The sequence below is a fragment of the Chiloscyllium plagiosum genome, chromosome 39 (assembly GCF_004010195.1).
Source record: "Chiloscyllium plagiosum isolate BGI_BamShark_2017 chromosome 39, ASM401019v2, whole genome shotgun sequence".
Classification (NCBI taxonomy): domain Eukaryota; kingdom Metazoa; phylum Chordata; class Chondrichthyes; order Orectolobiformes; family Hemiscylliidae; genus Chiloscyllium; species Chiloscyllium plagiosum.
Genome location: NC_057748.1, coordinates 7,663,343 through 7,688,946, shown reverse-complemented (window position 1 = coordinate 7,688,946; position 25,604 = coordinate 7,663,343). Strand labels below are relative to the sequence as shown.

The 25,604-nt window shown below is 44.6% G+C and overlaps 1 protein-coding gene across 2 annotated transcripts in view; it reads left to right on the top strand.

The window, feature by feature from the left end:
* Window positions 1-25,604, top strand: part of LOC122541970 (DNA ligase 1-like) — a 60,927-nt gene that overhangs the window by 5,654 nt on the left and 29,669 nt on the right. The window contains exon 2 of one of the 2 annotated variants that reach the window (XM_043679264.1): window positions 24,936-25,038. The exons of the other annotated variant lie outside the window; for it this stretch is intronic. The gene's annotated coding sequence lies outside the window, so the exon portion shown is untranslated. The remainder of the gene's footprint in view (window positions 1-24,935; window positions 25,039-25,604) is intronic. 2 annotated transcript variants of the gene reach the window in all.

Here is a 25,604-nt window from a genome sequence, read left to right as displayed (position 1 = left end):
TCGTGATGAAAACTATACTATCACAATTGCGCCTGCTCTTTTTATCACAGTCAAAACAGAAAATACTCATCAAACTGGGGAGGTGATGGCCTAGTCAATTCTAGACTATTAATCCGGAGATCTAGGAAACATTCTGGGGGCCTGTAATCAAATCCTGCCCAGCAGCTGATGCAATTTGAATTCAATAAAAATAGAGTCTAAAGATGAACATGACACTATTGTCGATTGTCGGGGGAAACCCATCAGGTTCACTAATGTCCTTCAGGCAAGGAAACTGCCATCCTTACCTGATCTGGCCTACACGTGACTCCAGACTCACAGTGATATGATTTGCTCTAAATGGCTCCTTGGGCATTTAGGGATGGGCAATAAATGCTGGCCGGGCCAATGGTGACCACATCCCGTGAATGAATTTTAAAAATTAAGGTTCCTGAGATTTGATGGAGAAATAAATACAGGCCAGGACACTAAGGGATGTCACTGAACCTTTTACATCCACCTGAACAGGCAGATAAGGACAATGTTTAACGTTTCGTCAGAAAGATAGCACTCCCAACAGTGTAGCACTCTCACAATGCTGCAGTGGAACGATCATTCCCCAGAAACTTGGAGGCGAAACTTTCTAGTCAGAGCTGGCAATCGTAAAGGTGCCATTTGTAATGAAAACCTTTTCTCTTGAACAGATTTTACTGACTGTAAGATGGAGTATCAAAAGGAGACCATTCAGCCCATTGAGTCTGTTCCACCATTCAATGGCTGATTTGATCATCTTCAACTCCATTTTCAAACCTTTTCCCCATAACCCATGATTCCCTCACTGATTAAAAACCTGTCTATCTGAATATGCTTAACCACCCAGCCCACGCTGACATAACCTCAACAGTCCTCTGTATTAAAAATATCCACAGATTCATGACTCTTTGAGAGAGGAAATTATCTCCCTATCTCTCTCCTAACTGAGCAGCCCCTTGTTCTAAGGTTATGCCCTCTGGTTCTAGACTCTCCCACAAGGGGAAGCAATCTCTCTGAGTCTGTCCTGTCATGCCCCCCCCCCAGAATCTTAAAAACCAAGCGTTCTGAATAAGAGTCACTGGAGCTGAAACTTTACCTCTGCTTTCTCTACACAGATGCTGCCAGATCTGCTGAGTAATTTATGTTTTTGTCCCTAAAAGTCCTAAAATGTTTCTAAAAGGTCGCCTCTCATTTTCTAAACTCCAATGAGTACAGGCCTAATCTACTCAAAATCTCCTCATTCAAAAATACCTCCACTCCCAGGATTGACCTAGCGAGTATTCTCTGCATTGCGTCCAATGTCAGTACTTCCTTCTTTTGATAAGGGGACCAAAATTGATCACAGTTGTAGAGTCATAGAGATGTACAGCATGGAACAGCCCCTTCGGTCCAACTCGGCCTTACTGACCAGAGATTCACTTGCTAGCATTTGGCCCATACCCTTTCAAACCCTAACTATTCACATACCCATCCAGATGTCTTTTAAATGTTGTAATTGTACCAGCCTCTACCACTTCCTCTGGCAGCTCATTCCATACACACACCACCCTCTGCATGAAAAGTTGCCCCTTAGGTCCCTTTCAAGTCTTTCCCCTCTCACCTTAAACCAATGCCCTCTAGTTTTGGACTCCCCCACCCTTGGCTATTTACCCTATCCATACCCCTCATGATTTTGTAAACTTCTCAGCCTTCCGGGGAAAATAACCCTCGTGAGACTCAGTCCCACCCCAGCAATAAATGAGGGATATTAACAAGGTGAAGGGAATGAAGGTGAAGCTTGTTAAACAGAAATATGTTCAGATCCCTCTCCAGTTTCTTTGTGCGAGGCATGATTGGATTGAAAAGACGTGCCCTGATTTCACACTGCCCTGTTACTCTCTGACGCAATGCCACTTCACTCCCTCATCTGTCCATGAATTAATGGCTGAGTCTATTTTTAGATTAGCTCTGCTGACATTTTCCCCCATTCAGTCTGAACGTGTTTGTCAAGGAGAAAGGAATCAGTGAAACAGAGAAAGTGAAGGGAGGGGCGAGGAAGGTGGAGAGAGAATGGAATGAAAGTGATGGTCAGTGCATGCGGAGAACTGAAGAAAATTGAAAAGGAGAAAAGACGCAGGGGAACTTGAAAAATTGGGGAATGAAAGAGAGAAAAAGGGTAGAGAGAGAAAAAAGATAGAGAGAGAAGGACAGAGATATTGAGGGACTGAGAGATGGGAAATGGTGAAAATAAAGGATAGAGGAAAGAGATTAAAATAGAACCAAAAAAAAGAGAAAGCAGAGAAACAAAAAAGAAAAAAATACACACAGAGAAGAAACAATGGAGCAAATAAATGGAGAGAAAAGCAGTGAGAAACTGAACATAGAAGAGACAAGAAGAGAGAGAGAAGGCAGCGAGAGAGCAAGATTGAGAAAATCCATAAAGGGATGAATGAAATTTGATGCACTTGAATGGCTAATTCTTTCATTCAGAACTGCCTCTCTGTGTCAGGTTTTTTTTTTAAGAATGAGCCTTTAGCTTTTTATTCATGATGGTGGGTTTCATTCAGGTTTTGGCTGCATTCTTTTTATCTTTTTGCGACTTTGGCTGCACCTCTTTCTCTGTCCGTCTGTCTATCTGTCTATCTTTGTCTCTCAGTCTGTCTGCACCTTCAGAACCTGTCGTCTGAAGGCACGTTGCTATTTTTGGTTCCTTCATGTCTATATAAAACCCTCAGACCGAGATGCCTTGGGGCAGCATCGGCTCTTTCTGTTCTGTTTATAGAACATTTGAAGCTCTCAAGGGGGAGCTGCTGACGCAATTCAGCACGTGAGCCCCTTTGATAAATCTCGGACCCCTGACATAGAGTCTGCTTCCAGAATTTCAATTATTAACTGTCTCAGTGCTAAGGGAGTGATTCTGAAACCAGGGATGCAGTGTGGATTTGCTTCTGAATGCATGAGCAGAACACCATCACTTAACCTTCCCACTCGTGACCATTTTCACTCATTTTTATGAGATGTTGGTTTTCAATTTTTCCTCCCTCGTTTCCGACTGTCACCCCTCCATCATCAACCTCAATTGCTTAACTCTGTCTCTCTCTCTCTCTCAGCCTATCTCACTTGCTCCATATTTTGTGCCCCTCTCCCAATTTTACACTCCCTTCTTCGCCTCCGTACTTCCCCTCATCTCTTTGTTTGCTGAAGGCAAATGTTGATGGTGATTGCCAGCAGAATTTTGCACTTGGGAGATTTATTACACACACACACACACAGATATACACACAGGTATATGCATACACAAACACAAAAAAAATACACACACACGTATGTGAACACTCAATTGGACACTACCAAGCACTTGGATAAACACACACAGATAAAAATGCAAAAACACAAACATGCACACAGAAACAAACACATACAGGAATAAATATGCAGAAGCACATTAATGCACATGAAAGGACATGCACACAATAGCACACATATAAAATCATGCTTGAATACAAATGCAAACAGGGACATGCCAATTCCTACATGCACGTTTAGAATCCCTACAGCATGGGAAGAGCCCATTAAGCTCACAGCAACCCTCTAAAGAGCATCCCCTATCCTATTCCTGCAACCTTGCACATCCCATGGCTAATACATCTACCCTGCAGGTATGGGCAATCCAACATGTTCAATCCATCTAACCTGCACATCTTTGGACTGTGGGAGGAAACTGGAGCACCTGGAAGAAACCCACATGGACATGGGGAGAACGCGCAAACTGCACACAGACAGTTGCCCAAGGGATGGAATCGAACCAAGGTCTCGACGCTATGAGGCAGTAGTGCTGACCACTAAACCAGCGTGCCACCCTTGCGCACGTACACACTTACACACACAATTTCACTCACGTGCACACAGACATGCACACACCTATGCATGCAGCAATTAGATAATAAACAGTAATAGACATCCAGCCAACTCTATTCCACTTCAGTCAGTAATGGCACCTCCCCCTCACAAACACGCACAAAGAAACAACCACACATACAGGAACAAACAAGCAGAAGCACATTAACGCACATGAAAGGACATACAATTAACACGCTTGAGCTTTTAATCAAATGTTTTTTAAAATGAAGCACTTCTAAGATCATCATTTACACAGGTTTACTGTTTGACTTGATCTCAAGAGTACTGAGAAACTAGGTGCTGTCCTTTCAAACAATATGCTATTCTTTTCTCGTGGTTAACATTTGTCAATGATTCCCATCACTAAACTGGTTAAGATAAACCAGGCTTCAGAACCTACTTTCAACAAGCCAATAAAAGGGTCTTACAAATGTGGACCATAGAATCATACAGCATGGAAACAGATCCTTTGGCCCAACTCATCCATGCCTACAAGGTTTCCCAAACTAAACTAGCCCGGGTTTGGTCCATATCCCCCTAAATCTTTCCTATCCATGTCCCTGTCTAAAAGTCTCTTAAATGTCGTAACTGTACCTGCATCAACCACTTCCCCTGGCAACTCATTCCACATATGAACTTAAGTATAGGAGTTGGGATGTCATGTTGAGTTTGTTTCGGACATTGGTGAGGTCCTTTTTGGAGTGCTGTGTACAGTTCTGGTCACCCTGCTACAGGAAGGATATTATTACATTGGGGAGGGTTCAGAAAAGATTTACCAGGACATTGCCAAGAATGGAAGGTGCAAGTTATAAAGATAGGTCGGAGAGGCTTGGAAGTTACTCACTAGAGCGTAGGAGGTGAGGAGTGACCTTATAGGGGTTTGTAAAATCATGAGGGGCATGAATAGCAAGGTCTTTTCGCCAGGGGGTTGGGGAGTTCAAAACTAGATGATGTATGTTTAAGATGAGAGGAGAAAGATTTAAAAAGATGTGAGGGGCAACATTTTTACACAGAGAGTGGTAAATGTGTGGAACGAACTGTCAGAGGAAGTGGTGAATGCAGATACAGTGACAACATTTAAAAGACATTTGGACAGGTACATGAATAGGAAAGGTTTGGAAGGATATGGGCCAAATGCAGGTAAATGGGGCTAATCTGGTTTGGGAACATGGTTGGAGTGGATTGGTTGGACTGAAGGGTCTAATTCCATGCTGTATGACTCTGTGACTATGACTCCATAACTACCCTTTGTGTGAAAAAGTTGCCCCTCAGTTCCCTTTTAAATTTTTCTCCTCTCATCTTAAAAATACAAAATGTGATGGTAGTAATTCCTTCATACACATGGAGGTATTTGATAAATGTGGCTATTTCAGTTTATGATTCCCTCATGGGGAACATGGAAACGCCAGAATATGAAAGTTCCTCTCCAAGCCACACTCACGCCATCCTGACTTGGAACTATATCACCGTTCTTTCACTGTCACTCGGTCAAATCCAGGAATTCCTCTCTGTGCGTGTCCCTGTAACGTATGTACTGCAAGGGTTAAAAAGGCAGCTCACCACCACCTTCTCAAGAGATATTAGGAATGGGCAACAAATGCTGGCCCAGCCAGCGACACCTACTTCCTATCAATATTTTTTTTTAATCCTGCAGTGCTTGGCTGGCCAGGGTTTGAGGAGGAATAAAAGTGGGTCAAACAAATTACTGTCGAGCCCGATTGATCCTACACATTGTATCATATTGTTATTGTTGGCATTGTATGCAACGTAGAAAGTAGGAGCAGGAGTAAGCCATTCAATATTGTCCATCCCTAATTGCCCAGAGGGCAGCTGAGAGTCAACCACATTGCTGTGGGTCTGGAGTCACGTGTAGGCCAGACCAGGTAAGGATGGCAGAATTCCTTCCCTAAAGGACAGTGGTGAACCAGATGGGTTTTCCTGATAATCAACAATGGATTCATGGTCATCGTCATTGAAATAACTCCATGAGGCTGGTATCCTATCACCAAGTCACCTTTTCATTATAAGTGGAGAGTCCTTGACACACATCCAGCTCTCTCAGTGTGAACACTCTTGGTGTGAACACACCCCTGTTCCCTCCTACTCCCCATTTCCTTTGATACTGTTAGCCTTAAGAACTATATCCAGCTCCTTCTTGAAACACTCAAAGTTTTGACCTCAACAGATTTCTGTGGCAGAGAATTCTACAGACTTACCACTGGATGAAGAAATTTGTTCTCAATCCTCAATGGCCTACCCCATATCCTAAGACTGTGACCCATGATTTTGGACTCCCAGATTTAGTCCTGTTAGAATTTTACAGATTTCTATGATATCAACAGCATCCCCCTGTCTTTCCACTAAATGCTAATGAATATGGATCAAATTGATTAAACCCCATTAACTGCTGTAGTGGGACCTGTGTTCCCTGACCAGTAGTTTCAGTCTTTCCATTGTTGCTTGAGCATCATTACCCCAACATACACCCATGAAGCAATAACCCATTCATGATTGGAGGGAATGTGACATCTTCATTTGGGGCAGCTCTGCTGATAAACATGTAGGGCAATCTGTGAGCAATAAATTCTTTTTCCTTATTCATTCATGGGATTGGGCATCATAACTATTATTGTCCATCCCTAACTACCTCTTGAGAAGCAGGGAGTGAGCTGCCTTCCTGAACCCGCTGCAGTCTATCAATGTGTAGAGACACCCACAGTGCTGCTAGGGAAAGATTCTGAACCAGCAAAGCTGAAGGAACAGCCAAACTTTCTACTTACAACAAAGAAGTGGACAGAGGAGTTTGGAGGAAGGAGTTTGAAATCAAGAAGGCAGTGCTCACAACAAATAAAGGGAAACTATCTCCCTTTCTGGATGAAAGATTGTTAACCAGCCAGCACTGGTTTAAGAGAATTGGTGAAAAATTCAGACAACACGAGCTGAGGAACAATGGGGAGAGGATAGGGTAGGAGTAATGTCACTGGGACTTACGTTCACTCTAAGACACACAGCCAATGGCAGGTTTGACATTGGGGGGTGGGGCGCAATGCCCTAGTGGTATTACCATTGGACTGTTAATCCAGAGACCCCAGGTAATGTTCTTCAGACCTGGGTTCAAATCCTGCGAGGGCACATTGCGGAATTTGAATTCAAGAAAATAAAAAGGGACAATGTGGAATTAAGAGTCTAACAATGACCATGGATTGATTGTCAGAAAATCCCATCTGGTTCACTAATGACCTTTAGGGAAGGAAACTGCCGTCCTTACCTGATTTGGCCTACATGTGACTCCAGACCCACAGCTATGTGGTTAACTCTTCTTTGCCCTCTTGGCAATTAGAGTTGGGCAATAAATGTTTCCTGTGAATGAATGAAAAAGCACTCGTCAAGCTAATGCTGCAGAACCAGATCCACACGCGTACCTCAGCAATCTCTGCAGAGAGAAAGGATATTATCGGGAATACCCTAAACAGGGAATGTTGCTCTTGGCTCATAATGTTCTGAAGACATAGATTCAAATAAATTCAGAATTGAAAGCTAGTCTGACTAACGGTGATGATGAAACTATCACTCTTTTGTTTGTTGTACAATCCCATCTGGTTCGCTTCCCTTGAGGGAAGGAAATCTGCTGTCTTTACCTGGTCTGGACTACATGTGACACCAGATCTACTCTTAACTGCCCTCTGAAATGGCAAGCCCAAACCCCGAACTACCCTATTCCTGTAGACAGTTGAAGACGGGCAACAAATACGAGGCCCTCACTCCATGAAAGAGCGAACTAAAATAGACCTCAAAAAACTAATTAGGATATGGATAGCTCTACCTGATAGAGAATCCAGTTCCAGTTCTCTAAAGGAATTGCATAAAACTTGAAGTAACATCAATTTCGAGGATAGTGGGAAAGAACAGGGGTGAGTGAATGGACTGCTCTTTGGAAGAACTAGTCTAGATGTGATGGGATGAATAGCCTCCCATTGTGTTGCAGAGTGTCACGTTTCTGACATCTTTCCAAGTTCAGGACGATGTGTAACATGTTGGCAGTAACGTGCAGGCAGTGGTGCTGCTCTGTCCTTTTCATCACAGTTTGGGCAAATGCTGTTCAAACAGCCTTGGTGATTGGATGCACTGCACCCCGAATTTGGCATATGGGCGGCAACGGGGCAGGGGTAAATGCTTTGAGGCTCCGTTTGATGTCAATTTCTTGGAATATGAAATAGAGAAATTTGACTCAGCTCCCCTCGACTGTAGAGGGGAGAATCGGGTAGTGTTGTTTTCTCCAATCACTGTCCTTTAAGGTTGAGTCACAGGTAGACATGATAGTGAAGAAAGCATTTGGCATGCTTGCCTTTATTGGTCAGTGCATTGAGTATAGGAGTTGGGACGTTATGTTGTGACTGTACAGGACATTGGTGAGGCCATTTTTGGAATACACTGTGTTCAATTCTCCTCTCCCTGCTATAGAAAGGATGTTGTTAAACTTGAGAGTGTGCAGAAAAGATTTACAAGGGTGTTGCCAGGAGAGGAGGGTTTGAGCTATCGGGAGATGCTGAATAGGCTGGGTCTGTTTTCCCTGGAGTGTTGGAGGCTGAGGGGTGACCTTATAGGGGTTTACAAAATCATGAGGGGCCTGGATAGGGTGAATAGCCAAGGTCTTTTCCCTGGGGAGAGTAGAGCACATAGATTTTTTAAAAAAAGAAATAACTGCGGATGCTAGAAATCAGAAACAAAAACAGAAATTGCTGGAAAAGCTCAGCAGGTCTGGCAGCATCTGTGGTGAGAAATCAGAATTCACGTTTTGGGTTCCGGTGACCCTCCTTCAGATCTGCAAATGGGACTAGATTAATTTAGAATATCTGGTCAGCATGGATGAGTTGGATTGAAGGGTCTGTTTCTGTGCTGTGCTCTATGACTCTGTGACAACATGAGGCAGTCTGGATACAAAGCTCATGGAGAAGAGCCTCATCTGTGATGCTTTCTATAGTGGAAGTGTCCGTTATGTTTGATGTGCAAACATGGTTGCTTGCAGTGCAACAGTGGAACCATATCCTAAGAAGCAAGAGGAAGGGATAACATTGATAGACTTGAAAACACTCTTCAAACCGTCAGTAAACCTGTTTCCCACCATCTTTCGTATGTTTTCCTATTTTTTCCTTGCCACCTTCAGTGTGCAACCGCATTTCCTCTCTCTCCCTCTCTTTCTTTCCCTTTCCCTCTCTCTCTCTCTCTCCCTATCTCTCTCCAACTTGCTGTGAAGTGGTGCATGGGGCGTGACGAGAAACTGGCATTGCAGTGGTTAACTCTGCAGTCTTCCCAGGTCTAACTGCGTGTGATGTGATTGGAAATGTTTAAAAATAGAGCAGGTTTGAGTTTTGAAGGCAACGACCCTGTAGAAGCAGAAATAGAAGCAAAAAGCAGTTCGTGCACAGACTGTTGAGCAGGTGGGTCCTGCGTAGACTCCCAGCTGCACACACACAGCTGAACGATGGGGAACAGGGTTAGCAGAGACAGCTACTCCCACATTAAAGGCCACTCACTCATTGGTGTCAACTCGTTAACCCTTCCAAGACCAGTGTCCAATATTCATCTCTGCCGTCTCTCTCATCAACAACACCTTGCTCCTCCCTCTTTATTTCATCGTTAGCACCTCACCCCCTCCTTCCTTTCCCCGGCATGAATATTCATCTTGGGGGTGGATGGGTGAAGCAGAAATTACTGGATTGATCCGTCTGTTGTATGCCCCTTCTGAAATTCTGTGGCTCGGCTCCGGTTTCAGGTTGGGCATCGGGCTGGTGGAAATTTGACCGTGCCCACATTTTCTTGCCCATTCCGAGTTGAATTTCCTTGCCCTGCCTGGCCTCATGACACTTGGAGTGGTGGGGGCTCATTTCCCAACTTCTGGAAAAACTTGCTCCATTCCTCCTCCGGCCAGCTGCTTGGAAACAGCAGCACAACCAGGACACAGGCCTCAGTGCCAGCTCTTATCCATATTGGCCATTCCTTCATTGTCACTGGAGTCCAATCACTAACACCACATCAGCAGCAAGGGGTTCAAGCACACACCTTTTTGAGACAGTGACAGATTGTCAGCAACATAAGCTGTCACAAATATCTCATTGGATGTTCTTGGCTGAATCAGAACTGATTCCTAATTTACTTTTTTTTGGGAGGTCTTGTGGCACAATGGTAGTGTCCTTACATCTAGGCCAGGAGGTCCTGAGTTATAATCCCACCCCACTCAGACATGTGTCATAATGCATTTGTAAAGGTTGATTTAAAAATATCTAGGGCTGTTGTGGTGCAGTGGTCATGTCCCTATCACTGATTCGGGAAAGTTAAAAATCACACAACACCAGGTTATAGTCCAACAGGTTTAATTGGAAGCACACTAGCTATAACCTGGTGTTGTGTGATTTTTAACTTTGTACACCCCAGTCCAACACCGGCATCTCCGAATACTGGTTCTGGAGGATTAGATTAGATTTCCCACAGCACGGAAACAGGCCTTTCAGGTCAACCAGCCCACACCGAACCTCCGAAGAGTAATCCATCCTCCTCTGACTAATACACCTTACACTATGGGCAATTTAACATGGCCAATTCACCCTAACCTGCACATCTTTGGACTGTGGGAGGAAACCCACACAGACACGAGGAGAATGCGCAAACTCTACAGACAGTCGCCCGAGGCTGGAATTGAACCTGAGACCCTGGTACTGTGAGGCAGCAGTGCTAACCACTGTGCCACTGCACTGCAAGGCTTAGGCTCAAATCCCACCTGCTCTAGTGGTGTATTATAACACTCCTGAACAAGTTGATTAGAAAATATAAAGGCAAGATATTGCAGATGTTGCAAACACTGCAACAAGCACAGAGAATAATGGAGGAGTTCTACAGGTCTGGCGGCATGTGTGCAGAGTTAATGTTTCGAATCGAATGTCTTTCTTCAGAGTTTTGAAGAAGATTCAGATCACACTTGAAATGTTGATTCTCTTCTTCTCTCCACTGATGTCATCAGACCTGCTGAGTTTCTCCAGAATTCTGTGATTAAAAAACTATCTCTTCACCTGTGCTTAGATGCACAATGATTTGTCACCCTGATGTGGGTTTTTGCCTCCAGCATAGTACTTATACATTCTTAAGCTCCCACAACATAAGAATGAGATGTGGGGTAACACAGTACTGAAAGAATCATAAATATTTGTTACGTAGAATCATCGAGTCATACAGCATGGAAACAGACATCCAACCAATCCATGCAGAACATAATCCCTGACTAAACTAGCCCCATCTGCCTGCTCCTGGCCCATATCCCCACAAACTTTTCCTATTCATGTACCTATCTAAATGTCTTTTAAACGTTGTAACTATATCTGCATCCACCACTTCCTCAGGAAGTTCAATCCAAACACGAACCACGTCTGTAAAACATTTGCCCCCAATGTCTTTTTTAGATCTCTCTGCTCTCACCTTAAAAATGTGTCTTGACACCCATTATCCTAGGGAAAGCAACCTACCATTAACCCTAAGTTTATCCCTCATGATTTTATAAATTTCTGTAAGGTCACCTCTCAACTGCTTACATTCCACTGAAAAAAGGTTCCAGCCTATCTGAGTTTCTTTATAACTCAAATCTTCTAAGCCTAGCAACTAGTAAATCTCTTCTGAACCCTCTCCAGCTAAGTAACATCCTTCCTATAATTGTAGAATGAGAACTGGACACAGTACTCCCGAGGACGCTTCAGGCACTTTAATTTCTGGGCTAATAGTAAGCTATTTAGTTAAAATTAATAGAAAGTTTCTATCAGCATGTCATGCTTCAAGTGGATCCAGTTAAGATGGAGTCTGAGACTTTATGCCCTCAGGTCACATGTTATGATACAATGAGATATTACAATCACGTCTCTTAAAAGCATTTCACATACCTAGTGTGATATAATACTACACAAGCAACGGAGAGGCTGATCTGTCTTACCATTAATTTGAGTGAGCATCTAATACTGAGCTGAAGAGAAAATTCTTCACTCAGTTTGTAATCTTTGAAATTCTCTCACCCAAGTGTACTCAAGACTGAGATCAATAAACTTTCAGATGGTGAAGGAGCCAAGGGGTAAGGGAAATCAGGCAGGATAGTGGAGTCCACATTGAAAGATCAGCCATAACCTTTTTGAATGGCAGGGTAGTTTCCCAATGAACTTCACTTTTTCTCTAATTCTTCCCTGGATCTTGTGTACCGCTGGCTGGGCCAGCATTTGTTGCCCATCCCCAATTGCCCTGGAACTGAAAGTCATGTTAGTCCACTTCAGAGGGCAGCAAAACCGCATTGCTCTGGCTTTGAGGTCACATGAAGGCTCCACGGGGTAAGGACGGCAGATCTCCTTCCCATTGGGCAACAGTGAATGATGTGGATTTTTAAACACAAAAAGAAAGCAGCCATTACTGAGAATAGCTTTCAGCTCCAGACTGGATTGCAATCATACCAGTTGCTGTGGAGACAACTGAACCCACATCGCCAGCACAGGACAACTGGACTATTCATGCAGTGACATTACCACCACATTATTGCTTTAATCCAGCTTGGCTGCCTTCCTATACCATCTCCAAGGCAGGAATCGAACCCAAGTCCCTAGCACTGCGAGGTAGCAGTGCTAACCATTGAGCCACCATGCCACCCCAGGCTTTCAGACCTGTCTTGTACCTGTCTTCAAACACACAGTTTCCTTTGCAGCACTAACTGCCATGCCTACCAACCATTCACCATTGGTCTACGTTAGACTGTTAAGAATCCTACGCAAACATTCTCCTGCTCCATGGTTTTACCAGAGGGAAATGTTGACAGTTTTCATTTCACACTAGTACTGTTAACCCGAGATATTTTGTCTCCCCCAGTTTCGCTGCACCCTGTCCCAGGTCCGGTGGTAGGGGACAGTCTCTGACAAGACCCCTAGGCTGGAGTATTGTGTACGGTTGGTTTTAGAGTCATCGAGTCATACAGCAATGAAAGAGACCTTGCGGCCCAACCAGTCCGTGTCGACCATAATCCGATACTAAACTAGTCCCACCTGCCTGCGCTTGGCCCATATCCCGCCAAACCTTTCCTATTCATGTCCTTATCCAAATGTCTTTTAAAGGTTGTAATTGCACCCAACACTTCGCCTGGAAGTTCGTTCCAAACATTTCCGTGTAAAAAGAAAATTGCCCCTCATGCCTTTTTAAAATCTTTCTCACCTCACCTTAAAAATACACTCCCTAGTCTTGAAATCCCCCACCACAGAGAAAAGACAACTGCCAATCACCTTATCTATGCCCCTCATTATTTTATAAACCTCTATAAGTTCTCCCCCTCAACCTCCTATGCTCCAGTGAAAAAAGTCCCAGCCCATCGAGCCTGTCCTAATAACCCAAACCCTGCAATCCCAGCAACATCCTGGGAAATCTCTCCTGTTGCCACAGTGTTGAAAAGATGCAAATGCATTGGAGAAAGTGCAGAAACAATTCAGAAGCAAAGTTCGAGGAATGAGAAATTTCAGTGATGAGGATAGATTGAAGATGTTGGGACTGTTCTCCTTGGAGAGAGGAGGGCAGAGAGTGATCTGATAGAAGCTTTTGAAATCATGAACAGACTGGATAGAGTGGAGAGGGAGAAGCTGTTCCCACTTGGATAAGGAATAAGAGTGAGAGGGCATAGACTTAAACTGACGTCAAAACAGCAAAAGTGATGAAGTAATTCCACTGACACCGGTATCCTATCACCAAGTCACCCTTTATTTACACGTGAGGAGACCTTGACACTGATCCAGCTCCCTCAGAGCCAGCTCTCAGAGTGAACAGAACTGCTGAGACTCTTGTTTGTATCTGTCAGCCAGAGCTCCATGATTGGAACAAATTAACAGTCCCAATCAGGGAACTCATTTTCTATGAGGTCCACCTGGCTGACCTCATTACAATGTGAGCATCTGGAATGCACTACCGGGAGATGAGGTGGAGACAGATTCGGTTGAGGCATTCAAGGGGACATTGAATGACTGTTTGGATAGAAATAGTTTGTAATGGTATGGATATATCATGAGGGAAATGGTGCTCATTTGAAGAGCTGGTGTAGGCATGATGGGCCAAATGGCCTCCTTCAGCATTGTAACTGTCCTGTGATTCCGAATATAGTTGGGGAGCAAAACAGAGGACTATACTGTGCTACATGAGCCACACTAGAACCACAGCAATTGGAGGAGTTAAACACCATTGCCCATGGTCACAATTCCTTCTACGATCTCTCACTCACTATCTCACCGAATGGGATTCAGCTCAAATGCTTACTTCCATTATTCAACGAGTTCATACCAGATCCCCCCCCCAGTCTTGTATGCTATAGTATTTGAAGTGTTGATCGAAATTCTCCTGAAATCACAGAAGCACTTCACAGGAGGCTCCCAAGCACTGAGGATGTCACCTAGACAGCTCGGCGAACAGAACCACAACAACGAGCACCCGAGCTACAAATCTTCTCACAGACTTTGAATTCTTCTGAAATGTTGCGATGGCTCCCACCTCGATCTGCTCACTCAGAGGTGAATCACTCAGATAGTGAGTAGTCAATCAGTATAACCTCACCAGTCAGAAAGTTGTAATTTCAAACCCCACTTTGCACACAGAAGTCGATTGGGTTTTCAAACAAGTTATTCTGAATTCTGTTTCTTTTTGTTCGTGTTTCATCCATTGTATTTAAGTAAATTTGGTTTAGCTTAAAGCTGTGTGGTTTGACCAGCTGCATCACTCCCGGAATATCCACCTCACATCAGCCTAAAAAAAAGTTAGGATCTGGGCTTACCTTCTTGAAATGTTTTGTGGTGGGGGGGGGGGGGGTCTGTCCCGGTCCATAATGTTATGCTTTGAAAGCACTTAATTGGCTGTGAATGCAAGCCTTTCCTCAGAGCTCACCTTGGTGCAGCTGTGATCTGCAGAGCTGGCTGAGGAGGTGGAGGGGTCATCGGAGAATGGGGCACAGAGGTGAGACTGGAGATGGATAAACTGCTTGGTTAAAGAGGTGGTTCTGGGTGAATGAAGAACTCCAGAAACTGTGACTTCGGGTGATAAAGGCAACTGGGAATGTAGTCCGCAAACAGCTGAGTCAGTGGAGTAGGGAGGTAGGATAGAGACTTCAACAAGGAGTCAGAGGAGGCCATTCAGCCAATTTGTGTCTGAACTAGCTCTCTGACTGAGCACCTCATATAATGCTATTCCCCTGCTTTCTCTCTGCAACCCTGCAATTCCTACTTTAATATGCTTCCTCCACAATGGGGGATATCGAATGTGAGCATGAAGGTGTAATAGTTCAGAGGTTAAGCACACAGCATCAAGTGTGAGTTGAGGGTGTGTTGCAGGAAAAGCACAGGAGGTCAGGCAGCATCCGAGGAGCAGGAAAATCGCCGTTTTCGGCTGGAGCCCTTCATCAGGAATAAGACTGGGTGCCTCGGGGGTGGAGAGATAAATGGGAGGGGGTGGGGCTGGGGAGAAGGTAGCTGAGAGCATCAGGGCAGAGGAGAGGACTTGGGGGGGGGGGGAGGGTACAATGAGAGAGGGACTCACTGAAATCTTTGGAGAGAGAGGACGTCTTCAAGGTAGGCATCCTTGGAAGAAACTGAGGGGGTGAGGGGGGTGGAGGTGACTGATATTTGTTGGACAGTTCTAGTTGGGACTTAGCTCCCAGGGATTTAAGGGCTACCTGTTTCTCAGGCCTCCTCCACCAGCCCCCAGTTGATCCAGCCTTGCCTGCCTTGTGTTTACGTCTGACAGTGAGCCTGCCTGCGTGGAGACTCTGAGCTTGTGATGATGACTCACCGTCAGGGAAGTTTCCCTTTCTCTCTCTCCTCAATCCACCCCCACATCTCCACTAAACCCCTCCCCCCCTCACCCAAACAGCCCGCTCACCAGCCCTACCTCAATAGAGTTCAGTGAAACAATATCAAACATGAGTCACTCAGTGTGAGTCAGGATTCCCTTCCTGAAAGCTCCAGTTGCTTCAGCCTCTGCAATAAGCAGCTCGCAGCTCCACTGTTGGGGAGATCCCTGATTGTTTAACTGAATGTTGTTTTTGGGAAAGTGCCAGGGAACGCAGTGCACATGGTCGAGTCTGACACTGGAGCACAGACACCCACACCAATCAGTGGCACTGACTGGCCTCTTCCACATGACTGGCCTGCTTTGTTTTTGATCCTTTCATGGGATGTGGCCATTCACGCGTTGCCCATCTCTTATTGAGCAGACATTTCGAAGCTGCTTCAAGAGCCCCCGGGTGGTATGGGGTCACGTGTAGGCCAGACTGGGTAAGGATTAGAGACAAAAATAAAACTGCATCCAAAGTAGATGGGCAGGAGGCTGGAAGAACACAGCAAGCCAGGCAGGAAGTGGAGAAGTGGATGTTTCGGGTGTCACCCTTCCTCAGGACAGAGGTGGGTGTGGGGGGAGCTGCAGGTAAAGAGGGTGGTGGGGCAGCGTGGTCAAGTGGGGATCAGTGAAGACAGGTAGAGGGTATGACCTGGTTGGTCACTGAGAGGAATGAATCTGGTTGGTGTCAGAGAGCAGTGGAAGGGAGAGGGAAGAGACTGGGAAGGGAGTCAGGGGATGGGGAGGGAGGTTATTTGAAACTGGCAAATTTCCTTACCTGAAAGATATTGTCGAACCAGAGGCATTATTACGACAACCAACGCTCGTTTCACATCGACGGACAATTGGTGACCGAAATGGGTATCTGAAATGGCTAACCTCCCTATCCAAAGCCTCATTTAAACAAAATCTGTTGTGTATTTTTTAATTATTGCAAACAGCAACTGTACTTGAAGGGTACTGAGAAAAATGTCAAGAATTAAATATTCTCAAGACACTTGACATCATGCACGTCAAAGAGGCTCCACAGGATGGGTTACCTCAACATTCACTATCTTCACCATCGATGCACTACACTAGCTATGTATAACAGCTACAAGATGCACTGCACTAGCTGTGTGTAACAGCTATACACTGCAATAACTCATGAAGGTTCCTTCACCAGCATCTTCCAAACCTGTGAGCTCTACAATCAGATATGTCTCAACCTCATTGGCCACAAACTCCCCTCTAAGCCACACACCTGGGAAATACATCACCTGTCCCTTCAGTGTCACTGGGTCAAAATCCAGGGACTCCCTCTCCCACAGCACTACACTTCACAGGCTGCAGCTCACCACAACCTTCCTCAGGTATCAATTAAATTTTAACTCCACCAGCTACTGTGGTGAGATTTGATTCCATGTCTGGGCACTCTGCCTGACTCTCTGAATTAAAACCCAGTGCCATTGTTGATTAAGCTGTTTTCCTTGGATTGTCAGAGGCTGAGGGTGAACTTATAGAGATTTATAAAATCATGAGGGGCATGGATGGTGTAAATAAACAAGGTCGTTTCCCTGGGGTACGGGAGTCCAAAATTAGAGGGTGTATGTTTAAGGTGAGAGGGGAAAGATTGAAAAGGGACCTGAGGGGTAACTTTTTCATGCAGAGTGTGGTGCGTGTATGGAATGAGCTGCCAGTGGAAGTGTTGGAGGCTGGTACAATTACAACATTTAAAAGGCATCTGGATGGGTGTATATGAATAGGAAGGGGATATGGACCAAGTCCTGGCAAATGGGACTAGATTAGGTTAGGATATCTGGTTGACATGGACGAGCTGGACTAAAGGGTCAGTTTCCATGCTGCACAGTTCTATGACCCTATGACTCTACTCCACTGCCACCCCACATGCCCCAACTGCTTCTCACAAGCCTTCTCCAACTATTTCCCTCAAATCTGTACTATTCACCCCGCCAGCATTCCATTGGACTTGGTGGAGGTTTTCACAATCAAGACAGGCCTGGGCAAGAGTAAATGGGAGAAATCGCACTCTGTGGTGGATGGATAGAGAATGAGATGTCACAGATTTCAGGCAATTTAAGGCAAAAAAAAAAGAAACACAGACATGAGGGGAATATTTTTTTATGCAGTGTGTAGTTAGACTCTGAAATATGCTGCCTGAGAGAGTATGGTGGAGGCAGGTTCAATCATAGAGATGTACAGCACTGAAACAGACCCTTTGGTCCAACTCATCCATGCCGACCAGATATCTCAAATGAATCCAGTTCCATTTGCCAGCATTTGGCCTGTATTCCTCCAAATCCTTCCTATTCATGTACCCATCCAGGTTCCTTTTAAATATTGTAATTGTACCAGCCTCCATCACTTCCTCTGGCAGCTCATTCCGTACACATACCATCTTCTATGTGAAAAAGTTGTTCTTTTAAATCTTTCCCCTCTCACCTTAAACCTATGCCCTCTCGTTTTTGATTGCCCTATCCTGAGAAAAAGATCTTGACTTATTCATCCTATCCATGCGCCTCGTGATTTATAAGCCCTGATCAGGTCACCCCTCAACCTCTGACATTCCAGGGAAAATAACGCCAGTCTATTCAGCCTCTCCCTATAGCTCAAACCTTCCAACCATGGCAACATCCTTGTAAATCTTTTCTGCACCCTTTTAAGTTACACAATATCTTTCCTACAGCAGGGAGAACAGAATTGAATACAGTATTCCAAATGTGACATTGCGAATATCCTGTGCAGCTGCAACATGACATCCAGACTCCTTCACTCAAACAATTGGCCAATAAAGGCAAGTGTACCAAGCATCATTACCTTCTTCACTACCATGTCTACCTGCGACTCCACCTTCAGTGAACAATGAACCTGCACTCCAAGGTCTCTTTGTTCGGCAATACCCCTCCAAGGACACAGGTTTTGAGGCATTTGGAAAGAATTTGTGGAAAGGTAGAATGTGTAGGGTTATGGGAGATGGCAGGAACTATTCATACAGAGAATCGGCCCAGATAACAGGGCAAAGATTCTTCTTCTGAACTGTGACCAATCTGTCACTCCACATGGTCTTGAAATCCATATTTCCATCACTAAGAGGAAAGGGTGGCTCAGTGGTTAGCACTGCTGTCTCACAGCACAAGGGACCCAGGGTTGATTCCTGCTTCAGGCGACTGTCTGTGTAGAGTTTGCACATTCTCCCCATGTCTGCCTGGGTTTCCTCTGGGTGCTCCGGTTTCCTCCCACAATCCAAAGATGTGCGGGTCAGGTGAATTGGCCATGCTAAATTGTCCATAGTGCTAGGTACATTAGTCAGGGATAAATATAGAATAGTTGAATGGGTCTGGGTGGGTTACTCCTAGGAGGGCCGGTGTGGACTTGTAAGGCCGAAGGGCCTGTTACCATACTGTAGGGAATCTAATCTAATCCCTCTTCCTGGCAACCCACCAGATTGTTTGCAACCTCACAGCTGCATTCAACCACCTAACAGCAATACCCAGAAGAGCCCCCATTTCCATCTTGGAAACATAACCCCACTCTGGTCAGCTCAGCTGCTGCTGAAACCCTCACAATACCTTTAGACTCGAGATATTACAAACTCTAGACCTGCTATTACAATGACTAAATGTGATAGTACAACATTTAGACTCAATATTACAACAGCTAAACTTGTTATTATAACATCTAGACTTGATATTGCAACACTTAGACTTGATATTACAACATCGAGACCTGATATTACAATGACTAGACTTGATATTACAACATTTAGACTCAAAATTACAACATCTAGACTTACTATTGCAACACTTAGACTTGATATTACAACATCTCGACCTAATATTACAGCGATTAGACTTGTCTATTACAACACTCTCCCGGCCAACCTTCAGCTTCTGTACTGAGCTCATGCTAAGTTCTGTTGCCTGTATCCTATCTCAAACTAAATCTCATCCATGTATCACTCAGTGTGTTTGCTGACCTACAAACAAGGCCAGTATTTGTTGCCCATCCCTAACCCATGATGGTAAGCTGCTGCCTTGAACCATTGCAGTCTGTGTGATGTAGGTACAGCCACAGTGCTCTTATAGAATGTAATGATGTTAAGCATTATATGAAAGCTGCTATTCTTGAAAATGACTTCCATCAAAGTGCATAATCCTGTTAGGCAGTACATTCCAAATCATAAGTGCAAAAGAAAAGAAACTTCTCTTCTCTCCCTTGTTCTCTGGTCACAAGCCATTAAACCTGTACCATCTGATTCATGTCCCTCCTGCTAAAGTAAACAGTTTGATTGTACCATTGTAGTTCTAGGCACTTAGAGTCATAGAGTCATAGAGATGTACAGACCCGTCCATGCCGACCAGATATCCTAACCCAATCTAGTCCCACCTGCCAGCACCTGACCCATATCCCTCCAAACCCTTCCTATTCACATACCCATCCAAATGACTCTTAAATGTTGCAATTGTACCAGCCTTCACCACTTCCTCTGGCAGCTCATTCTTTCTCATTCATAACTCTTTCCTGGGATGTGGTCATCAATGGCATTCCACCTGTAATTACCCTTGAACTGCTATTTCAGGGGGCAATTAAGACACACAGCTATGGGTCTGGAGTCACATGTAGGCCAATCCAAGTTAAAATGGCAGATTTAATTTCCTAATTGGTATATGAGTGAACCAAATGGGTTTTTCTAACAAACTGTGATAACTGGCATGGTCATTGTCATTGAGACTAGCTTCTAATTCCAGATAGGAGCAGATTTAAAGGGCTGAATGGTCCCTTGCTCCTACTTTCCATGTTTCCATTACCTAACACCACTCTAGGGCGGCATGGTGGCTCAGTGGTTAGCACTGCTGCCTCACAGTGCCAGAGACCTGGTTCGGGATTCCCACCTTGGGTGACTGGCTGTGTGGAGTTTGTACATTCTCCCTGCATCTGCATAGGTTTTCTCTGGCTTTCTCGTACAATCCAAAGATGTGCAGGTCAGGTGAATTGGTCATGCTAAATTGCCCATAGTGTTAGGTACATTAGTCAGGGGTAAATATAGGGTTGAAGAATAGGTCTGGGTGGGTTAGTCTTCGGAGGGTCGGTGTGGACTTGTTGGGCCAAAGGGCCTGTTTCCATGCTGTAGGGAATCTAATTCACCAGCTGACAGAATGGGGTTTGAATCCCAATCCCGGGCCACCAGTCTAGATCTTTGCTTTACTAATCCACTGACATTTTGACTCTATTACTATCCACCTCCAGACCTATTGATGCTCTTCTGATCTCCTTTGGTCTAAGATTGCAAATACCTCACCCCCTGACTCCCCAATGCCTGTTCACCATCCAAAAGGCACAAGTCAGGAGTGTGATGGAACATTGTCCATGGATGCAGCTAAGATGCTTGATACCATCCAGGACAAAGCAGCCCACTTGATTGGCACTTCATCACCAACGTTCCTTCTAAGGAGCATGTATGTGTGTAGTAACTCCAAGAGTCTGCAAATGGTGATTGCCATGCCTACACCTTTTGCAGTATTTACATCCAATTTCAGAAGTCACTGCTACGTGTGGACCTCCCCACAATGAACCTCAGAGGTCAACGCAGAAGATAAAATAATTAATGGGAACGTAACCCATTCAACATTCACTCCCACCACCACTAATAACAGCAGTGTGTACCATCAGCAAGATGCACTGTAACAATTCACCATGCCTCCTTCAAAAGCACCTTCCAAACCAATGAATTCTACCCTCTAGAAGGACAAGGGCAGCAGATACATGGGAACACCACTACCTGCAAGTTCCCCTCCAAATCACACACCATTCTGGCTTGGAAAAATATCGCCGCTCCTTCAGTGTCACTGGGTCAAAAATCTGCCCTCCCTCTCTAACAACCCTGTGGTGTGTCCCTAGACCACATGCATTATATGGTTGTTCAAAAAACCAGCTGACAATCACCTTTTCAATAGTAACCAGGGATGGGCAATAGATGTTAGTCTACAGGTAGTTCCTTGATAATGCGATGGTTGTGTTCTTCTGCAGCCCCCGCGCTATAGAAAAATCGCGCTTTAGAAACAGCACTTAAAGTTGGCGATGTCACTGTGTTACAGCCAGCACACATTTTAAAAGTTTGTGCTTTAGTACAGTGTCCCCAGTGCGTGAATCGCGTTACAGCATTAACGAAACGCGTGTTACAGCAGAACGACCTGTACCTGTGATGCCCACATCCCATGAATGAACAAAAATCATCCCAGGTTTTCTAATCTCTTCCGTAACTTTAGTCCATGTTGCTGAGCATCCAGCCTTTGACACCCTCCAGACTTTCCAGTATTCAATCTACAAACGTCTGCTTTTGACCCCAGCTTCTAAATCAGTTCCAGGTACTCTTACAATCTGAAATTAAACTGCCCCAATTCCAGCGAGGGTGCAATCTGAAGCAGAAACGTTGGATTTGTTCCATGTGTTCGGAGCAGTCTTGTATGCATGAACTGATAAACAGCAACCTCTGCTGGCAGAATTAGAGACATTCACAATGTAACTGCAATAAAAATACAACATGCCTGCTGTCACATAACAATCAGAAAACACCGAATTTAAACAGTTGAGAGCTTTAACTAGACTTAAACCATAGGGCGGTTAATTAACGAACCTGAGTTGATGTTTGTATATTGCAAATATCAAAAGAAAAGTGGGGATTCATTTGATATTAAAAAGTAGTGACAGTACATTTCTACCTCTCTAGTACAGTCCTTGCAGAAAATTATAACCAGCTCAACCTCTCTTGTGATTCAGTAAGTTTTATTTTTGAATTCTCAGTGTAACATCAGGATTGTCAATCGTGTAGTTTTAGTGACCTGTGTACAAGTCACACCGTCATACAACACGGAAACAGACACTTTGGTCTAATCAGTCAATGCTGAACATAATCCCAAAGTAATCTAGTCCCACTTGCCTGCTCCTGGCCCATATCTCTCCAAACCTTTCCTATTCTTGTATCGCTCCAAACGTCTTTTAAACATTGCAAATGTGTCTGCATCCACCAATTCCTCAGAATGTTTATTCCACACGCGAACCACCCTCTGCGTTAAAATGTTGCCCCTCGTGTCTTTTTTAAATCTCTCTCTTGTCTCACCTTAAAAATATGCCCCCTAGGCTTGAAATCCCCACCCTAGGGAAAAGGCAACTACCATTAACCCTATCGATACTCCTTTTGATTTTATAAAGCTCTATGAAGTCACCTCTCAACCTCCATTTACTTCAGCGTTCCAGATTTCTCAACAAGAAGGAATTAATGCAATTTATCTCAGATGCAAATCAGATATCGTCATGGTTTAACTCCTGTCATAATTTGGCTCACTCATTTAATCAGCGTATAACCTTTTGTGTACCCTCGTCTGTGCCTTTGTTGCCTCTGGACTCGACTATTCCAACACATAGCACAAAAGCAGAATATTGTGAATGTTGGAAATCTTAAAATAAAAAACAGAAAATGCTGGAGAAACTCAGATGATATGTGAAGAGAAAAACACAGTTTATAGCTCAAATCCAATGATTTTTTTTGGAACTGAAGAAGTTTTCTGAGGACAAGCCATACAAGACTCAAAAGGTTAACTCTGTTTCTCTCTCCATAGATGCTGCCAGACCTTCTGTGCTTCTCCAGCAATTTCTGGTTTTGTTGGTTAAAAACACAACCACTGGTCAGTATGTGTTAGCCTGATGTGCTAATGTGTGGAGTATTATGCTGTAAAGAGCACAGCTTGAGTACAGCCATTAAAACACCCCTGCGCTACAGGTAAAAGAGATAGATACTCGTAAGTCTGAGTATCACTAGTCAGTCATTGTCAAACGGGACCAGGCCAATTTCAATGCTACTGGCACCATCCAATGTAAGTGCCACAAAGTAGGCTGGCACTGTGACAAAGTGGTTAGCCCTGCTACCTCACAGTGCCAGGGACCTGGGTTCGATTCTCACCTTAGGCAACTATTTGGGTGGAGTTTGCATGTCTGCACGGGTTTGCTCTGGTTTCCTCCCACAGTCCAAAGATGGGCAGGTTAGGGTGGATTGGCCATGTAAGGGGAAAAGATGTGGTTAGGTGGGTTAACCATGGTCTTTTTTAAAAAAAATGTCTGGGTGGGGGTGGTAGGATGCTCTTTGGAGTGTTGGTGCAGACATAATGGGCCGAATGGCCTCTTGTAGAGATTCTACGTTCTATTATATACTCTTCTCAAATGATGCAGAGATTGATCCATATAATTGTTTGACTTGCTTCTTATTCCTGTCTATTGCGATAGTATTTCTTCTCCTGTTTAGTAACTAATAAACCCACCTTATTGATTAAATGGGTTCCTTTTAAAAGGTAAATATATTTGTGTCTGGGAGAGAGATGCTCATAAGGGAAGGGGCCCTTTGTTAATTACCAAGAGAGCAGGGTGAATACAGAAGGGGAATCAGCTCATGCCCAAGGAGTTCATGATTTGGGGTATCCCACCTGGAATTGGGGCAATCAGGTGCCTGATTCTAACTCAGTAACTTTCACAGCAAGGTTCCACTTTGTGACAGCCCCTGGTGACATCATCAATTTCCTGATTATCATATCATTAATTATGCAGCCCCCCCATCTCTCCCCCCCTCCCCCCCCACAACCCCTCACCCAACCTCACCAAAACCAAATAGATGTTTGGATCAAATATTGTGAGGTTGGCATTCGAGAAAAGAATTAAGTGATGTTCAACACCAAACTATCTGCGCACGTGTGTGAAAAGCTAAGGACACTGGAGGCCAGGTAAATGCAAAACTTTGCCCTCCCTTAATGTTTCATTTTGTTTAATGATTAAACAAAAATGACACAATAATGACTTAAAGGGCCATGATGATGGGTCAGGGAGGGGGCGCTGAGCTGTGCTCTTGTTGTAAAGAGGGGGGGTAAAGGGTAAGGGGAAGAGTTTACAAAGAGTGAACTCCACTCAGAAAGAGAAAAGATTGGAAAGTTTTGAATGTGACAAAAAACAAAGGGTAGGGGTGAAGCAGCTGGGTGACGTCACAACCCCATGACGATAGAGTGTTGGCTTTACGTCATTGTGGGGGTTGTCCCCGTTGACGTGGTGGGGGCTACGCTTGGAGATTTCACTTCTAATTGAGTTCTCAGCAGAGTCTTATTGGCCCCTCTCTCCCTCCCTCCTAGCCACTGTTCATGGTTCACTACGGAGATCGTCTGGGCACGGCGACGGCGGCAACCAGCAGAACCCAACTCTTCATGTGCCAGTTGGAGTGGTTCCTTGAAGAGTGTGAGTGCCACCTTCACTTTGGTACAGTTGGCGTTTTTCTCTCTGCCTTAATTATCCTTCCTCACTCTGGAAGTTCAATGTGTGCTTGCTTTGTGTGTGCCTGTTTTCCTGGGAGAGGTGTTAGCAGCCACTTTAAAAATAGGAATTACCTCCTTCCCCCTCTTCTCTCTCCCATTCCTACCTCTATGCTCCCATTACCCATCTTCACCTCATTCCTGTCACACCATTTCCATCTCTCTCCCCATTCCTCCCACATGTGTAGGTTTCCTCCAGGTGCTCCAGTTTCCTCCCACAGTCCAAAGGTGCGCAGGTTAGGTGTACTGGCCATGCTAAATTGCCTGTAATGTTAGGTGCATTAGTCAGGGGTAAATATAAGGTAGAGGAATAGGTCTGGGTGGGTTACTCTTTGGACGGTTGGTGTGGACTTGTTGGGCAGAGGGCCTGTTTCCATACTGTAGGGAATCTAATCTAATTCCCCTTCTACCCATTCCCCCTCTGTCCACAGCCATTACCCTCTCTTCCCCCCATTTCCCCTCTCCCCCATTTCCACATTCCCTCTTCACCCT